We start from the raw sequence: 18,921 nt of genomic DNA, 5'->3' as shown, positions 1-18,921 counted from the left end.
GGTTATTTCCTCTATTAGTCACAGGGTTAATAGAGTTATGATACCTTACTCCTTGGAAGATTTCCTAGGTTAAGATCCTTTTAGATGTGGCAATCTTCGTCCGTCTATGGCCACAAATGAGCAGCGATTGAACTTCCGGGATGCATGAACAATCCCTGTATCATTCGTGTGGCCATTATAATTCATTGCCATCAGATCTGCAGCCAGTAAACAAGTAATTTAAGGCACAAAAGAGATGATCAGCTGAGGAGCGACTGCTTTTCTGCTCCTCAGCTGAGCCGTGACACTTTTACGCGGGCTGATTATCAACTGAAGGAGCATTTCAAGCAATGCTTCTTGCCAATAATCAGCCTGTGTAAAAGGGCCTTTACTGTGGTAAGTGCCATGTCTATTTAAAGCACTGCTGCTTTTAATATAATATTATATTGTAATAATATAATAATAATTATTATTATAATATAATTTCAGGTTAGTGATAGTTGTCATATAATATGTTCAGTACTTGTAACCCTGGTGGTTGGCATCTGCTGACGTATGGTGTGTCCTGGCGCTGACCGCGGCCACACCATGATTGATGTTTTTCACATTGGCTGCCCTGGGCATTTCCCTCCATGGCTGCAGTTCCTAGTTTACCTCACAGGGGCCGTGACCTGGTGTCCTCTAGCAGTCTTCAGCATCCTGAAACGGGATAAAGATTGAAAACCTAGAGAATACATAACGAGTTTTAAACCCTTCTTAAAACCCCGAAGCACTGATGGGGGCCTGCCAGTCCCCAGTGTGACGATCTCCACTCCCCTCTGTAATGCGACTCCATTGATTCTAATGGAGCCGCCTCACAGAAGGGAGGACATTTTGTTACACTGGGAGTTGCGGGCCTGCTCCCAGTGCTTCATGCTGGGCCAATGCTAGGGAATTGGGGAATCGGGCACTGGTTTAAAAAAAAGGACCGTGCCACCAGCAACACTGCACCGGCACCAGTCTGTTAATGTAAAAAATCTAAAGCAATGTACCAGGTACATTCCCTTTAATAATGGCATGAATTTTCTAATTTCCAAAATGGCAGATTCCCAGGTAAACCCTGGAAAAACACTTTAACAGACAAGTGAAAAGACACTCTCTAGGCAGGATACGACTAGTTGTATCGTAGCATAAAGAAACGTGAAAGTTAGTGTTGAGCGGAGATGCAGAACTGTTCCGATTCAGCAACGTTTTCTGAACCCAAACATTCTGCATATGACTGGCTGTATCCATGTTTTTCTGGACGCCCTATGGCAGCATCCAACTTCTTCTGCCGTGGGGGGTCAAATTCTGAACTTTCAGGTTCAGAGAACGTTCTCAAACAGTTTGGCATCCCCGCTCAACACTAGTGAGAGCTCATTGACATCTATATAGATACTGTAACCAGTGACCATACTGGGTGTCATCCACATACAGAACTAAAACCCATCAAAATGCAATTTTTAACACCTTGCCAGAAAGAGAGGACGGCTCAAGGACTTTACAGCGGCTTTTCTTTTTTTTTTGTATGATGTGATGAGAGTTTGCTCTTCTGTTTATTCCTTCATGCTGCTTTTGTTCATTTGTTACCTATTGTATGAGCCGGCTGCTTTTGTCAGCTGCATTTGTACTTTGTAGCAGCATGAAAGCACTAAGAATGCATTTAATTTTTGCTTTTTCGCTGCTTTTCGGCTCGCAGTGCTAACTCTTATAAATTTACAAAAGACTTTAATACGAGCCGGGAACCTGCTGCTTATTGTAGCTCGAATTTCCTTCGCTTTGGTTTCCTTTTATTCATTAAACAAAATTTCTAGCAATACCCCCCTCTGGTATTTAGCAGACTGATGGAAAATGCAGGACTCCCCCCCCCCCCCCCCCCCCCCCCCCCCCTCATTTTTTTAACTTTTTTTTTCCTAAGCTTAACATACTTACCTTGTTGTAGTCTTTTATAAACAGCCTATTGATAAAATTCAATGTAGGGGCCCATATTACACGGCCTGATGAGCAGGGTAAGCGAGCGCCAGAGACAAGGCAGGAGGACACCGGGGGAGCGTGTACAGTAAAAAATAACATCTTTATTATTTTCTATATACTGACGCACTATTTAATTAGCATCGGTGGGCATTACCTATTACATAGAGTGATGCATGACCGTCGGCCGATGGTTTTTAAACATGTGGTAAGACAGCTAAAGACTGAATGTCTTGGCCTCGATACAGGGGACTGTTCACATTTTGTGCATTGCTAATACTTAATTAGGTTTGTCAATCAAAATCCAAGTGTCTGTAGTGTCTTCCAGTTGCTCTACCTCATTAAAGGGGAGAAGTGCGGCCATTTTTAAAATCTGGCAGGTGCATGAGGGAATTTGATAAACAGTTGACACTTACCTCTCCTCATGTCCGCGGTGAGCGGTGGGACCCGCCTCGGGAACCCCGCCGGAAAGGCATTTTCCCCTGAATTTGTGATGACGTCACGACTTGGGAGGAAAAGGCCTATCCCGGCTGATAAAACTGTCCGCTCAGCCAATCAGTGACTGCAGCAGCGTCCCACCCCAGTCGCTGAGTGGCCAGTCCATCAGCCGGGTTGTGACGTGTCAGCTCCGGAGATCCTGGAGCCTGGTGGGGGTCCTGAGGCCAGTCGCGCCATTCAGCACGGGTACGGGGAGAGGTAAGTTCCTACTGGTTTTCAATTTCTCCCCTTCTCCCCATTTAAAAATGGCCGGACTTTACCTTTAGGGTTGTGTTCACACTTTCAGGTTATTAATTGCACTTAATCCAAAGCCAGGAACAGACTATAAATAGAGGACAGGTCATAAAGGAAAGACTGAAATTTCTCCTCTTCTTAAAGGGAACCTGTCACCTCGGGCAGCCCCCCATCCCCACCCCATCCCCACCGCATCCCCATCCCCACTCCTGCGTGTCTCGCTTCCAGTGCCACGTAGATCTTGCCATCACTTCAGCTGTGCCCTCAATATGCAAATGAGCAGAGAAATATGCGATGCGATGAGCCATAGGAAATCACAGCTCCAGTGATCGGACTCCTCTCAACTCATTAGCATATGGAGCATGCGCATGAGGCGCCGGGCACATCTCCGTGGTGGGAGCTGATCACGCAGAAGCAGGTATGTATGCAGGGCCCTGTCCAAGGATGGGGTGGGTTTGGGGGGGGGGGGGGGGGGGCTGCCCGGGATGACAGGTTCCCTTTAAATCCATTTTTGGCTTTATAGTTAAAAACCTGAATGTGTGAACACACCATTAGCTCCTTGCCCCATTGATCTGGGGCTATACCAACCATGTATTCATTGATTCAATAGGCGGTGCTGGGATTTTCTGCTGTGAGAGAGGCAGAGAGAGCTGCTTCATTTCCAGGTTAGACAAAGAGCTGTTCATATAGCGGAAGCTAAGCCTGCGTTCACACATAACATTTAATGTGCATTTAATTAGGGCAATTTTGCAGCAAATTGCTAATTTCACCATTAAATATTGATATATCTATTTTAGCACCTTGCAAAGCCAGTGCATCCTGAATAGTGTAGGAATTGATGTCCATGTGAAACAGTACTTTTACCTCCAGTATATGGGGGGGGGGGGGCTGATAGAGTACTTCTTAGCATAAAGCTGATGTTCAAGCCTCCTGATTCACAGCCGTCTTGTTGACTTTCCGTGTTGCCCTCTTTTCCCCGTGCTCTTCATGCAGCGGGGTCGGAAGGGAATGACAGATCGGTGAGAGGAAAGGTGATTTTTTCAGCAAATACTGAGTGCCTGTCAGTAGAAATGATGAATGCTGAGAATTGGCGAGCCAGGCCAGCGTGTGTGTTTGTAAGCACCGCAATCTCATTACCGAGCTCCGGCTGCAGACCCTTAATTTCAGATTGCTTGCAGTAGGAGGACACTTAAAATTCCCATACATGTGATAGAAAATCAATAGAATAATACTCTCAGGATTCATTGGCCAGTAAAGTGCGTTCAACGCACACAGCCGGCTGTTCACATGTGATTTTTTTTCTTCTTTTATTTGACAAGTACAGAGTGATGTTAAGTTCATGGCTTTAATATCGCTCGGGAAGATGATTGACGCGGAACACAGGAAAATGTCTGCCCTCCGGCCTGTTCTGATCCTGTAAGTTATTACCGGGGTGAGGGTGAGCATGTAAGCCATATGGCTGGACAACTTTTGAGACATAGAACATGTTTAGAGGTCTTAAGGGAAGTAATCCGCTCACAGTCAATGTATGCTTGATGGGGGAATTGGAATATCGGCAAGAATTTTTTTTTTTAAGTAAAAATTATAGGGTCCTTCTTTACCAGTTTTGAGCTTTCTTCATCTTCCCTAGTGTGGAGTGAGCGCAGAGCCGGAATGCTGATCTTACAGTATTTCTAGCAGTGCACATTAACCCTATGCCGGTATAGGTCTTGGTGTGTGCGTTTAACTCATTTATTTGTCTGGTATCCATCTGGGACTGCTAGATGAAATCAGTTTAAAATAAAATAACAGGGCCCCCGCCGTACCTGACGGGTCAGGAAAAACAAGGTCTGTGAGGTTCCTATTAACTAAAGTGCAAGGTCAAAAATTTTAAAAAAGTTTTGGTCATTTAACCCTGTAAAAGAAAATATTCCAAACCAACTGGTATTAGAAAGTTATACAGATTTGCCATTTACTTCTATTTAAAAATCTTAAGTCTTTTAGTACTTTTCAGCTGCTGTATGTCCTGCAGGAAGTGGTGTATTCTCTCTGACACAGTGCTCTCTGCTGCCACCTCTGTTCAGGTCAGGAACTGTCCAGAGCAGGAGAGGTTTTCTATGGGGATTTGTTACTGCTCTGGACAGTTCCTGACATGGACAGAGGTGGCAGCAGAGAGCACTGTGTCAGACTGGATCGTGGTCGTGATCTCAGTTATATGATCATATTGCATGACTTTAGTGGTTTCCTGTATTTGTTATCTTGATTCAGGTTTCAAATTTTTACTTGTACCCCTTCACTTATTTTTTCAGGATTATTTCAAAATATAGGTATTGAAATGAAAATGATGAAAAAAATAAATCATAAATCACCAAAAATTCACCAAATTACCAAAAAAGCTCAGTAAAGTTTTTGGATGCCCTTTCTCCCAGCATTGGTACCACCCAATTTGGTCAGAGCCTAACTACCCCAGATGGGAATACTCATTCAAAGAGGTATTTTATCCCCAGAAAAAAGGGACTAAGGGTGATATAAGAAAGGAGGGATACTCACCTGCCCCAGTCCCCCACAACTACTGATCTGATGGCTGCTGCTCCTGCTGCTTACCTTTGCTTTCAGTGATGTAGCCCACCTCTGCCATAGGCAGCAACTGGCAGTTCCTGAAAGGTCAACATTACACTGGAACCAGGAAACAGCGCTGAGCAGCGAGGACCGGGAGCTGTCAGATTGGCAGCTGTGAGGGAGTATCACATTATAATTTTTTTTTGTGGAACTAAAATACCCCTTTAAGTCCGGCCAAGCCCACTTGTCCCTTACATAACAGTAATTTTGCCTTCAGCTTAGCTTAGTGTCACTGTCGATTTTTTTTTTTTTTTTTCCCAGAAATCAATAGTCCAGGCGATTTTAAGAAACTTTGTAATTGGGTTTATTAGGCAAATGTGCCATTATCTGCATTCAAAAAGACTTTCCCCAGCCCCCCCCCCCCTCCTCTCTCATTCACTGCTTATTATTAGGAAATCATGTTTTGTTGCATCAGACATGCCCCTGTCTGTTCTATGGAGAGGGTAGGGGGGGAGGAGGGAGATTAGTCGGCAGCAGAGAGCAGAGAACAAAGGTTTACATAGCAGGAGCTTTGTGAAAGCCTCTATTCAGAGGTCAGAGAGGTCAGTGCTGACTTAAGAGAAGATAGCCCAGTGATGTAGCTGTAAATTAACTCTTTGTTGTCCTGTTTTGGTGCCTCATCTCCCTCCACCCCTCCCCTCTCCATAGACAACCATGAAGACAGGGGGGAGAGGTTCAACCTGCTTTCTCATGATAAAAAAGCATTTTAAGCTAATAAACCCAATTACAAAGTTTCTTAAAATCGCCTGTACTATTGATTTCTATTGAGAAAAAAAAAGAAAATTAAACGACGGGTACACTTTAAGAAATCTGACTTGCATGAGGCAGCTAGTGATGTCTGACAACCCCATTGAGAAAACCACTGGCGTAACACTGTGTGTAGTCTCGCCAGGGTACTCACCAGCCCCATTCACCGCAATTCCTATGGTCATGAAAAAAAACAAAGGTCGGACCCCCAACGATCAGAAAGTAACTGGGTACCTTAGCAGTCTCTTTGGGAGAGGAATATTCCTTTAAGTCCTCTTAATTCCTTGTGGACAATGAACCCTCCCTACCTGGAGGGATAGCAGTCATGCCGCATTCAGCCGCGTTGTGTTCCTGCCAGATACTTCTAATCAAATCTAGTTCACCTGATCTTCGGTATTAATAGAGAATAAGGAAATGTTACAGAGAAGCAGACGGGAAGTCTCCGTTATATTACCAGCTGCCATCTCCTAGCAACACGCCGCTATACTGTGTGCTAAGTGATTTGGGAAATAATTGCAAAAGGCGGATAAATCCTGCCGTGTAGTAATATAGGGCAGGGGTAGGAAACTGAAGACCTTTACCACATGCTGCGACTTGTAGTTCGCTAGCAGCTGTGATGCCACAAAATTATATTCTGTATACATATAGGGATGACCTGTGCAGTGATGATATAAGGAGACATTATCATGATGAGCTTCTGTTTATGTTACTATAGATGTATATTTAATGAGGTTTAATGGCCCTATAGCATTGATGGCCTGCGCATGTATGTTTGATTGGTGCGGATCTACGGCATTTATGATCAGATCAATGAATGGGATGAGATACTGCACATATATATATATATATATATATATATATATATCTTTTTATAGTTCACATAACATAAAATCATTTTCTAATATTGGCACCAACAGTTGTTGCCTTCTCACCAGGCAGCTTGCCTGTTGTCCTGTAGCCCATCCCAGCCTTGTGCAGGTCTACAATTAAAGCTACGTTTACACGAAACAATTATCGGCCCGATCGCACGATTAACAAGATCGCAAGAACGATGTGTTTTCCATAACTATCAGCGTTTAGACGGAACGATAGATCGTATGGAAAAATCATTTCTGCGGCTGTTGTAAAATCGCTTAGCCCGGCCGCAGCCCTGCCCCCCGCCCGGCCCCGGGTCCGCCCGCAGCCTGGCCCCGCATCCTACAGCCCCCTGCGCCGGCTCGATCGCCCCCCGCCGGCTCAATTGCCACCCCGAACGCCCCCCCTGCTGATCAGCACCCCCGCTGGGCCGAACGCCCCCCCCCCCCCCCCCCCCGGCGGCCGATCAGCACCCCAGCCGAGCATACCTTACCTGATCACCGCCGCGGGTGTTCGAGATTCCCGGCTCTTCAGTGCATTGATTGGCTGAAGAGGGAAGCCGGGAATTTCAAACAGCTCCTCTTCAGCCAATCAGTGCTCCTCTTCAGCACTGATTGGCTTAAGAGGAGCTGTTTGAAATTCCCGGCTTCCCTCTTCAGCCAATCAATGCACTGAAGAGCGGAGACGGGAATCTCGAACACCCGTGGCGGCGGGGTTGCTGATCAGCCGGCGGGGGGGGGGCCTTCGTCCTGGCGGGGGTGCTGATCGGCTGGTGGGGGGCGGCAGGGGTGCTGATCGGCCGGCTGGGGGGACCTTAAGGCCGGCGGGGGGGCCATCGAGCCGGCGCAGGGGACTGTAGGATGTGGGGCCGGGCTGCGGGGATCAGGCTACGGGCGGGCCGGGGGTCGGGCTGTGGGCGGTCGGGCTGTGGGCGGGCGGGCGGGCGGACGGACGACGACCGTTTACACAAAGCGGTCGGCAAAATTTTAGTGAACGACTAACGACGATTTAAGAACATGTTCAAAGATCCAAATGAACGATTTCTCGTTCGTCATTTGATCGTTCGCTGCCTTTACACGAGCCGATTATCGTGCGAATCCGATCGTTATTGTGCGAATTCGCATGATAATCGTTCCGTGTAAACGCAGCATTAGTGTCTGGTGTCCTTAGACAGCTCTTTGGTCTTGGCCATGGTGGAGAGGTTGGAGTGTGATTGATTGAGTGTGTGGACAGGTGTTTTTTATACGTATAACAAGATCAAAGAGGTGTAATTAATCCAAGTAATGCAGAGTAGGAGGAGCTTCTTATAGAGAAACTAACAGGTCTGTGAGAGGCAGAATTCTCGCTGATTGGTCAGCGATCAAATAAAAAGTTCATGCAATAAAATGCAGATTATTAAAAATCATACAATGTGATTTTTTAGAATTTTTTTTATAGATTCTGTCTGTCTACGATAGAAATTACACACCTCTCCATTCTTTGTAGGTGGGAAAACTTTCAAAATCGACAATTTGTCAAATATTTATTTTCTTCACTATACATCCTTGTAATCTGAAAGGGCAGGACCATGGAAAGCTAGGGCCACACTATGTTTTTGCAAAAAATGTAGGAAAAACGGATGCAACTGTGTGCAATCCGTTTTGATCCGTTTCCCCATTGACTCCGATTATTAAAAAAAAAAAAAGGATTAAAACGGAATACGTTTTTATTTTTGGTGGTCAACCACGTTTTTGTGTACGCTTAAAAAAAAAACAAACAAAAAAAAACATCCGTTTTGATCGTTTTTTTTTTTTTTTTTTTTTAAAGAATGGGAGTCATTGGGAAAACGGATCAAAACGGATTGCACACAGTTGCATTCATTTTTGATACATTTTTTGCAAAAACGGATGAAAAAACTGACTGCAAAAATGTAGTGTGAACCAAACCTTATTGTAGGAGTCAACTGGGGATATTCACATGCAACCTCAAGGCAGAAACCCCTAGCAATCGTCAAGGACTGGTGATACTCAGCAGCTTCTCTCCACATAGGTAACCCTTTCTATGCACCAAAAGTGACAGTTTTCAGGGACTGTATTATGTTGTGTTGGAAGTATTTCAATTCTCTCATCTCCCTGTGTCTGGTATTAGCACCGTCACCATCTTAAGTACCCAACAATCCTTCAACTAGCCGCAGTATTGGGGTGTACCCCAAGGAACTTGTACCACCACACTAGTGCACCTCAGGGGTCCTTATGCACATGTGACCAAAGTAAGGACCACAACCAGGAGTGACCCTGGTGTTACATGTGCATCATTCTGCATTAAGGGTTGTGTCCACCACTGCTGCTCCTTGCTATCTCTTGTATCCAGTGTCTCCAGGTCTGTGCTCTAAAGAAAGGGGCCCATTGACATCAATGACCTTTTTCCAATGGCCCTGATGACATCATGGCAGTCCTTTTTGGCACTGTCTCCCCAGTTTTTTTCTGATTCTTCAGCCTTAATAAGATCTATACTTCTCTTTCTTTTGACCTTGGCTCACTTCCAGCTGTCATCCTGTGTTTGTGACCTCAATATCTACTCATCCTTGATAATAGGAGCTTCTGAATTGAAGGGCTTGTCCATGAGTAGAAGAAATAGATTTGTTTTTCTACCCTTGTCCATGAACACTTAAATAGGGGCACGCTGAAGTACCAAACCCATCCATGGAGTGGCATTGTTCTGGGGACAATAAAAACACATTACAATTGTGTAAAATGTCTTTGTGTTCAGAAGCATTAACATTTCCCTTTACTGGCAATAAGGGGCCAAACCATGAAAAACCATGGCATATAATTGTCCTTCCTCCAAATTTATTCCAGTAAAAAATGTTGGCATTTATTTAATAAATTTGTATAAGTTTGTAATATAACTTTATACATGTAAATGATGATGATTATTATTATTATTATTATTATTTTTATTTTTTTTTTACATTGAGTGGCAGCAGTAATAGGGCTACACAGCCTCTCTGCTACCACCAATGGGTGCCCGGAGAGCTGCAAGGCTGCACAAGCCCTGGTTCTGGCATAGGTAAATATCACTAGCACTGCTGCATGTAGATACTGACCCCCCCGATGTCTATATATTACATGTTACCATTAGAATAGACATTACACTGGGGAAAGCTGTCTGTGTCACTAGTGCTGCAGCCTCCCCTGATGTCTATATATTACATGTTACCATTACAATAGACATTACACTGGGGGAAGCTGTCTGTGTCACTAGTGCTGCAGCCTCCCCTGATTTCTATATATTACATGTTAACATTAGAATAGACATTACACTGGGGGAAGCTGTCTGTGTCACTAGTGCTGCAGCCTCCCCTGATTTCTATATATTACATGTTAACATTAGAATAGACATTACTCTGGGGGAGCTGTCTGTGTTATTAGTGCTGTAGCCTCCCCTGATGTCTATATATTACATGTTACCATTAGAATAGACATTATACTGGGGGAAGCTGTCTGTGTCACTAGTGCTGTAGCCTCCCCTGATGTCTATATATTACATGTTACCATTAGAATAGACATTACACAGGAGGAGCTGTCTGTGTCACTAGTGCTGTAGCCTCCCTTTATGTCTATATATTACATGTTACCATTAGAATAGACATTACACAGGGGGAGCTGTCTGTGTCACTAGTACTGTAGCCTCCCTTTATGTCTATATATTACATGTTACCATTAGAATAGACATTACATTTGGGGAGCTGTCTGTGTCACTAGTGCTGTAGCCTCCCCTGATGTCTATATATTACATGTTACCATTAGAATAGACATTACACAGGGGGAGCTGTCTGTGTCACTAGTGCTGCAGCCTAAGTACTGGAAGACTGGAGATTTTTAAATAGAAGTAAATGACAAATCTATATAACTTTCTGACACCAGTTGGTTTTGCCATCTCGCCGGAGTGCCCCTTTAATTCTGAGCTATTTGTATATATGAATAATACCGCAGGAGTGGAAAGCGATTGATTTGGCTGTGCCCGTCTCCTTCAATGAAAATGTAAATCATTCCCCTCCTCTATTTCCCAGGACTGAGAAGCAATGATTCCTCTGCTCTGTCTTATAATTCCAGACACCAATCACTGCTCCATTGTCAGATTCTTACCAGAACAAGACAGTCCCCAGAGCGGCAGACAAAACCCCAGCCGTGTTAATATGAAAAACATTGTCAGACTCGCTTCTCTGCGCTGTACATCATTGTCAAGGAAAAGCGGCAAGTTAACATTTTACACAGACGCACAGCAAAGGTTTGCGCAGAGGGGGTTGTTAAGCTCACCGTACTGCGGTTAGAGACTACAGATGTAGCAGAGCCGAACTTATTCCCTAGCAGAGATTTATCAAACATGCTGTAAAGTGAAACTGGCTCAGTTGCCCCTAGCAACCAATCAGATTCCACCTATCATTTTCCAAAGAGTCTGTGAGGAATGAAAGGTGGAATCTGATTGGTTGCTAGGGGCAACTGAGCCAGTTTCACTTTACACCATGTTTGATAAATCCCCCCCACTGCGTCTAGTTCTTTGCGGTGACGTCAGCTGACCTCTGTTATTGCATATTTGTTGTGCTGGTGTCTAAAGCCAGGGCCCATGGAGAAGCTGAGATATGGGGAGCTGTTTGATGGGGTCTTAAAGGGGTACTCTGGAGGGAAAAAAAGTTTTTAAACCAACTGGTGTCAGAAAGTTATACAGATTTGTAATTTACTTCTATTTAAAAATCTGCAGTATTTCAGTACTTATCAGCTGCTGTATGTCCTGCAGGAAGGGGTGTATTCTTTCCAGTCCGACACAGTGCTCTCTGCTGCCACCTCTGTCCGTGTCAGAAACTGTCCAAAGCAGAAGAGGTTTTCTATGGGGATTTGTTACTGCTCTGTTACTGTTCCTGACATGGGCAAAGAGCACTGTGTCAGAGTGGAAAAAATACACCACGTCCTGCAGGACATACAGCAGCTGATAAGTACTGGAAGACTGGAGATTTTTAAATAGAAGTAAATTACAAATCTGTATAACTTTCTACCACCAGTTAATTTGAAGTTTTTTTCAATGACCTAAACTTTTTTAAATTTTGGAACTTGCACTTTAGTTTAAGGGAACTTCACAGACTTTGTTTTTTCCCGACCCATCAGGTTGCGCAGCTGATAAGTACTGGAAGACAAGATTTTTAAATAGAAGTAAATTACAAATCTATATAACTTTTTGACACCAGTTGATTCTAAAAGAGAAGTCCGGCAAAAATTTTAATTAAAGTATTTTATTGCCGCCCAAAAGTTATGCAAATCCCCAATATACACTTCTTACGGGAAATGCTTATAAAGTGCTTTTTTTCCCTGCACTTACTACTGCATCAAGGCTTCACTTCCTGGATAACATGGTGATGTCACTTCCTGGATAACATGGTGATGTCACTTCCTGGATAACATGGTGATGTCACTTCCTGGATAACATAGTGATTTCACGACCCGACTCCCAGAGCTGTGTGGGCTGTAGCTTCTGGAGAGGATGATGGGAGGGGGATGCTCAGTGTCCCTCCAGTGCCCTGTGTCCCTCAGTGTCCCCCTGCCATCATCCTCTCCAGCAGCCACACCCGCACAGCTCTGGGACTCGGTCGTGACATCACCATGTTATCCAGGAAGTGACATCACCATGTTATCCAGGAAGTGACATCCCCATGTTATCTAGGAAGTGACATCACCATGTTATCCAGGAAGTGACATCACCATGTTATCCAGGAAGTGACATCCCCATGTTATCCAGAAAGTGACATCACCATGTTATGCAGGAAGTGACATCACCATGTTATCCAGGAAGTGACATCACCATGTTATCCAGGAAGTGATATCACCATGTTATCCAGGAAGTGAAGCCTTGATGCAGTAGTAAGTGCAGGGAAAAAAGCACCTTATAAGCATTTCCTGTAATAAGTGTAATATTGGGGATTTGTATAACTTTTGGGGGGCAATACAATACTTCAATAAAAAAATTCCCTGGACTTCTCCTTTAAAGAAAATAATTTTTACTGGAGTCTCCAGCTTCTCCCTCTTTCCACAGACAACGCATCATCCTCTGATGTCATAGGAGGTGCTCTGGAACTGTCCAGACCAGGAGAGTTTTTTTAAGGGGATTTGCTACTGCTCTGGACAGTTCCTGACATGGACAGAGGTGGCAACAGAGAGCACCGTGTCAGATTAGGAAGAATACACCACTTCCTGCAGGACATACAGCAGCTGATAAGTACGGAAGACTGGATACTTTTAAATCGAAGTAAATTACAAATCTGTATACCTTTCTGACACCTGTTGAGATGAAAGAGAAAAAAACCCTTTTAAATAGTAAAAGGACAATGTAACAAAATAAAAATCTCTATCTAGATGGCTCAACTAAAGGTCTACAGGTCTGCCTAGGCGGTGATCATTGAAAGTGTGCTGCTCCCCACTAAAAAGCATAGCTATGACATCACTGGTCATCTATATGACATCACACTACATAAAGGAGCCCCCAAAAATGCAGAGATTTTTAAATAGAAGTAATTCACTAATTTATGCAACTTTCTGACACCAGTTCTTTTTATTCCCCGGAGTACTCCTTTATGTTTAATTTCTATAAACCTTGAAGACGGGGACAGATCAGAATAGATGAGAACGGGAGTACGTTTACGTTGATGGGTTTTATTGCTACTCGCTTTAATTTCTTTCTGCCTCTCGTCTCCTGAAATGTGACCATGATATCCTGTCCCCTGAGTTTCTGTGGTGACAGTCATTTACTGTATTACAGTGAGGAGACTCGACATGTCCGTCATCCTGTGTCTGCTCTGTTAGGGTATGTGCACACTTTGAAAAAGAGACGTTCCAGTTGGTGACTTCATTTTTTTCTTTACTTCCTGGTTTGGGCTTTCCCATGATGCACTTTGTCTCCTGTGATGTCTAACTGACTCTGTAAAACTGTTATGACTTACACCTTGCTCAGCCAATCAGTGTCATTTGACAAAGAGAGGCTGGCCTAACAGGGTTTAGACCCGCCTCCCTCTTCATGTCACAAAATGGCTTCCACAGAGGAGCCTGGTGTCATTAGGTAAGATTGAGCTTACCTCACTTCCTGGTGGAAGGTTGAGGGGGAAAAAGATAGGGAAGGGGGGCAGATAGGTGATTAAAGCATATTACAATGTTATATACCTTGGTAATGTGTTTCAATTACTGGGAAAAAGCTTTTTACTGGAATTGTCCTTTAAGAATCTTAGGTCTTCCAATACTTATCAGCTGCTGTATGTCCTGCAGAAAGTGGGGTATTCTTTCCGGTCTGACACAGTGCTCTCTGCTGCCACCTCTGTCCATGTCAGGAACTGCCCAGAGCAGTAGCATGACCGCCGAACAGAACACCAGGCCATGCAGCTGTGATTCTTTTAGCCCTCCGCTGTTGTCCCCTACCTTCACTGTCCATTGCAGAGCAGTTGCATGCAGGGCATGAAGATTGTCACCTGCCGCCAAACCCAATGTTCCCTTCCATGGCCATCACTTGTAAATTTGCAGGAAAGACATCAAGAGGCCCATTGCCTGCCTCCATCCCTGCTGTCCCCTACTGCCAAATGTAGAGCTGCACACAGTCTGCTATTATCCCATCAGCTGCCGCCATACTGCAGAGTGTCCTTGCTGTGCTGTATGAGTGTGCTGTGGTGAGCTCCCCCTGGTGGCCAGCAGCCGCCATACTTTACGCTGTCCCTGCTGTGCTGTACGAGTGTGCTGAGGTGTGCTCCCCCTGGTGGCAGAAAGCCACCATACTGTACGCTCTATCCCTGCTGTGCATGTGACATGTGAACTCTTCTTCATGGATAAATCAGACATCCCCTGAAAATATGACCTAGAGCAAAAAAAAAATTTTTTTCGGGGGAAAAAACTATTTTTGGTACTGGAAAAAGCTGGATCCAGTTCCCCAGAACTGGATCCAGTTTTTCCCAGCACCTGGAGCGGAGGGGAGTTAGAAGCAGCTGGCTGGTTAGCGGATTTCAGAGATAATAAAGCACTTCCTTCCTTATTACTGTAAATTCACTCATCTCTATTAAAGACTTAAAGGGGTTATCCAGTGCTACAAAAACATGGCCGCTTTCTTCCAGAGACAGCTTCGCTCTTGTCTCCAGTTCAGGTGTGGTTTGCAATTAAAGGGATTATCCAGCGCTACAAAAACATGGCCACCCCCCCCCCCCCCCTTTCTCTTGTGTCCAGTTCAGGTGCGGTTTGCAATTAAGCTCCATTTACTTCAGTGGAACTAAGTTTGAAACAACACCCAATCTGGAGCCAAGAGACTGGGGAAAGTGGCCATGTTTTTGTAGCGCTGGATAATCCCCTTAAGGCCCGATTACACTGACCCATTATTTTTTATTTATTCATGATTTAGAGTAGAAACAGCAGAAGACTGACAGACCCCAGGGGACTGGCACCTCCGCAGCATTGAATCCATAATGTAAGTCTATGGGGCCGTCGTGTTCACATAGACACAGAGGGGGAAGAGATGTGGCGGTAGTTTTTATTGCTTTACAGGCAGGTTTATACTTGTGGTTCATTGCACATTCTCCCTCAAAATCTCTGATCTCACAGCGCTGACATGTACAACCTCCTAAGTATGTCACCCCCCCCCCCCCCCTTCATACACACACTATGGCGTCCATGCTCTCTCCTACCGGTAATTAATTCCTCCCGTCTCCAACGCGGTTATTTACACATTACTAATGTCAAATCCCTTTAAAAAAAAAAAAAACTCTAACATTTTAAATGTAGACGCTTAATATTTTATAAGGCGCTCGCAGAAGTGCTCATTTATCCTGCCCAAATGCAAATATAAATTATGTAGGTGCTACCAGCAAAGTGTGAGGCGCGCCGCGCTGTTTGTTCTCGCTTAACATCATTTGCTTTTCTGAAGCGCCGAGCCAAGGAGAAGGTAATCGAATCATAAAGAAAGAACGATAGAGACCGCAAGGTGGGAGCCGGTAAAAAGAAGAATAAAAAAATAAGAATAAAAAAAATGAATAAATAAATGAGCCCTTTGTTTGCTGGGCCCCCGGGGGGTGATGATATTGACGGCGTGGCGGGTAATAAACACGCCTGGGAGGTGGATAGTCTTTGAAGGTGTTATTGGCTCAGCTCTAATGGCCTGAAGCTAAACGTTCTATATGTGGTTAGTATGCGGGGACTGTGGTAAGGGAGAAGGGGCCGGGAATCACATTATACATGGAAAGAGAGCGCAAGGATAAGGTGAACTTGCTATTTAAAGGGGTTATCTCAATAAATATATGACAGATGCAGGGTCGTATTTACCACTAGGCACCTGTGGTCCGGTGCCTGGGGCAGCACCAGGGAGCAGGGTGTCCAGTCACAGTATGGCGGTATAGGTCAGGTCTGGTGTGGTGGTGTTATACAGTCACAGTATGGCGGTATAGGTCAGGTCTGGTGTGGTGGTGTTATACAGTCACAGTATGGTGGTATTGGTCAGGTCTGGTGTAGCGGTGTTATACAGTCACAGTATGGCGGTATTGGTTAGGTCTGGTATGGCGGTGTTATCCAGTCACAGTATGGCGGTATTGGTCAGGTCTGGTATGGCGGTGTTATCCAGTCACAGTATGGCGGTATTGGTCAGGTCTGGCAGTGTTATCCAGTTACAGTATGGTGGTATTGGTCAGGTCTGGTGTGGCGGTGTTATCCAGTCACAGTATGGCAGTATTGGTCAGGTCTGGTATGGTGGTGTTATCCAGTCACGGTATAGTGGTATTGGTCAGGTCTGGTATGGCGGTATTATCCAGTCACAGTATGGCGGTATTGTTCAGGTCTGGTCTGGTGGTGTTATCCAGTCAAAGTATGGCGGTATTGTTCAGGTCTGGTCTGGTCTGGTGGTGTTATACAGGCACAGTATGGTGGTGTTGGTCAGGTCTGGTATGGCGGTGTTATCCAGTCACAGTATGGTGGTATTGGTCAGGTCTGGTATGGTGGTGTTATCCAGTCACAGTATGGCTGTATTGTTCAGGTCTGGTCTGGTATGGTGCAGTTATACAGTCACAGTATGGCGGTATTGGTCAGGTCTGGTATGGCAGTGTCATCCAGTCACAGTATGGCAGTTTTAATCGGGTCTGGTATAGCGGTGTTATCCAGTCACAGTATGGCGGTATTGGTCAGGTCTGGTGTGGCGGTGTTATCCAGTCACAGTATGGCGGTTTTGCTCAGGTCTTGTGTGGCGGTGTTATCCAGTTACAGTATGGTGGTATTGGTCAGATCTGGTGTGGCAGTGTTAGCCAGTCACAGTATGGCGGTATTGTTCAGGTCTGGTATGGCGGTGGTAAATGTGACCTCTGGAGCTATTACCTACCTATCCTGTGGTGAGAATTCCCTCAGACAATATGCAGACGGCTCTAATCATTGATTCAATGTGAAAATTTGTTTATGTTTTAAGCCGTTAACAACCATGAAAAACACGATTCAGACAATGTTTCTCCATGTAGAGAAATGCATGTGGCCGAAACCAGGCTCCCATTTCTTCCCCAGTAGTCATGTGCTGTTAGGGCTCGTTCCCACTGAGCAAAAGCAGCTGAATTTCTGCGCTGAATCAGCGCTGAAATTTCAGCCGTTAAAATAGGTGCAGAGCTAATTTCCATTGTGTTGAATGGAAATTCTGCTCTGCAGTTCACACAGTGGAATTTCCGCACTGAACTAATCCGCTTTCCGCCAGTAGAATGAACATGTTCATTCTTCCGCTAGCGGAAGCCTATACAAATCAATGGGGCTCTGATTTTCTGTTTCAGCGCGGATTCAGCGCGGATTCAGCGCGGAATACAAGCGTAATACAAGCGGAAATTACTCGCTGAATCAGCGCGGAAATGGGGAAAAGGAGGGGGAGGAGGATTCTAGTATATGTTCTGGTATAGTCTAGTTTACTCACCAAATACTCGCTGAATTTCAGCGCTGAATGCATGCGGATTCAGCGCGGATTCCTCGAGTATTCCGCGCTGAATTTGTCAAGAGCTGACTACGAGCTGAACACTTTCCTAGCAGAATACGCAGGGATTCTGCTTACATTCTGCTTATATTCTGCTCGGAATTCAGCGTCAGTTGATTTCAGGCGGAAATATTTCCTTGCGTAATCCGCTCCTTTTGCTCTGTGTGAACGTAGCCTTACCAGGATTATTTGACATATACTTATTGGTTACCGAATGAGGGTCTGGCATCTGCTGCATGTGGTGACGTACAGTAAATGTGGGAACGCGGCCTAGGACTGATCAGATGGGTCGTCTTCAGGTCTAGTGCCTAGGGCGGCAGCAGTATAGATGATAACTAGCTCATTGGTGGGGGTCCAACCTCTTAGACCATCGCCGATTTATGAGAATTGAGGCCTGTTGTCCCCCTAAATGAATGTAGAGTGTATACTTGACCATGACTCTATTTATTTTCAATGGGGCTTCTAAACATTGTTAGATGATGGACGGATAAGTGCCATAAATTTAGGATAATCCTTTTAAAGGGGGTACTCTGACATCAGTAAAAAGGCAGAATCATATAGAATTGCTTAGCTGGCTTTCCCATGTTCTGAAACTACTCAAAAATCTATTTGTTTTGGGATCTAAGTTCTGTACTTCCTGATTAAGCATTTGGTCAGTACTACAATACCCAGAGTGCATTGCTTTCCCCCAGCTCTGCCACTTCCTTGGACAAAGCTGCTGCGGAATATTTAAAGGGTTTATCCAGTGCTACAAAAACATGGCCACTTTCTTTCATAGACAACACGACTCACGACTCTTGTCTAGTTCAGGTACGGTTTGCAATTAAGCTCCATTCACTTCAATGGAACTGAGCAGCAAAACCCAGCCCAAGCTGGAGACAAGAGTGGGTCTGTCTCTGGAAGAAAGTGGCCATGTTTTTGTAGCTCTGGATAACCCCTTTAATTTCAGCTCAGACTATAGCACAATCAGTTTGTGTGCAGCACCTGCTGCAGGCATTCCCTGTCTGCTCCAGCACAAAGCAGCATGCTGTAATC

The 18,921-nt window shown here is 44.8% G+C and overlaps 1 protein-coding gene across 2 annotated transcripts in view; it reads left to right on the top strand.

Annotated features, from left to right (window-relative positions):
* Positions 1-18,921, top strand: part of RAB27B (RAB27B, member RAS oncogene family) — a 156,669-nt gene that overhangs the window by 25,441 nt on the left and 112,307 nt on the right. The window contains exon 1 of one of the 2 annotated variants that reach the window (XM_069963170.1): positions 15,328-15,366. The exons of the other annotated variant lie outside the window; for it this stretch is intronic. The gene's annotated coding sequence lies outside the window, so the exon portion shown is untranslated. Of the gene's footprint in view, positions 1-15,327; positions 15,367-18,921 lie in introns of those variants that run through there. 2 annotated transcript variants of the gene reach the window in all.

The sequence above is a fragment of the Dendropsophus ebraccatus genome, chromosome 3 (assembly GCF_027789765.1).
Source record: "Dendropsophus ebraccatus isolate aDenEbr1 chromosome 3, aDenEbr1.pat, whole genome shotgun sequence".
Classification (NCBI taxonomy): Eukaryota; Metazoa; Chordata; class Amphibia; order Anura; family Hylidae; genus Dendropsophus; species Dendropsophus ebraccatus.
Note: the sequence above shows the minus strand (reverse complement) of the source record. Positions and strands in the feature narration are given on the sequence as shown.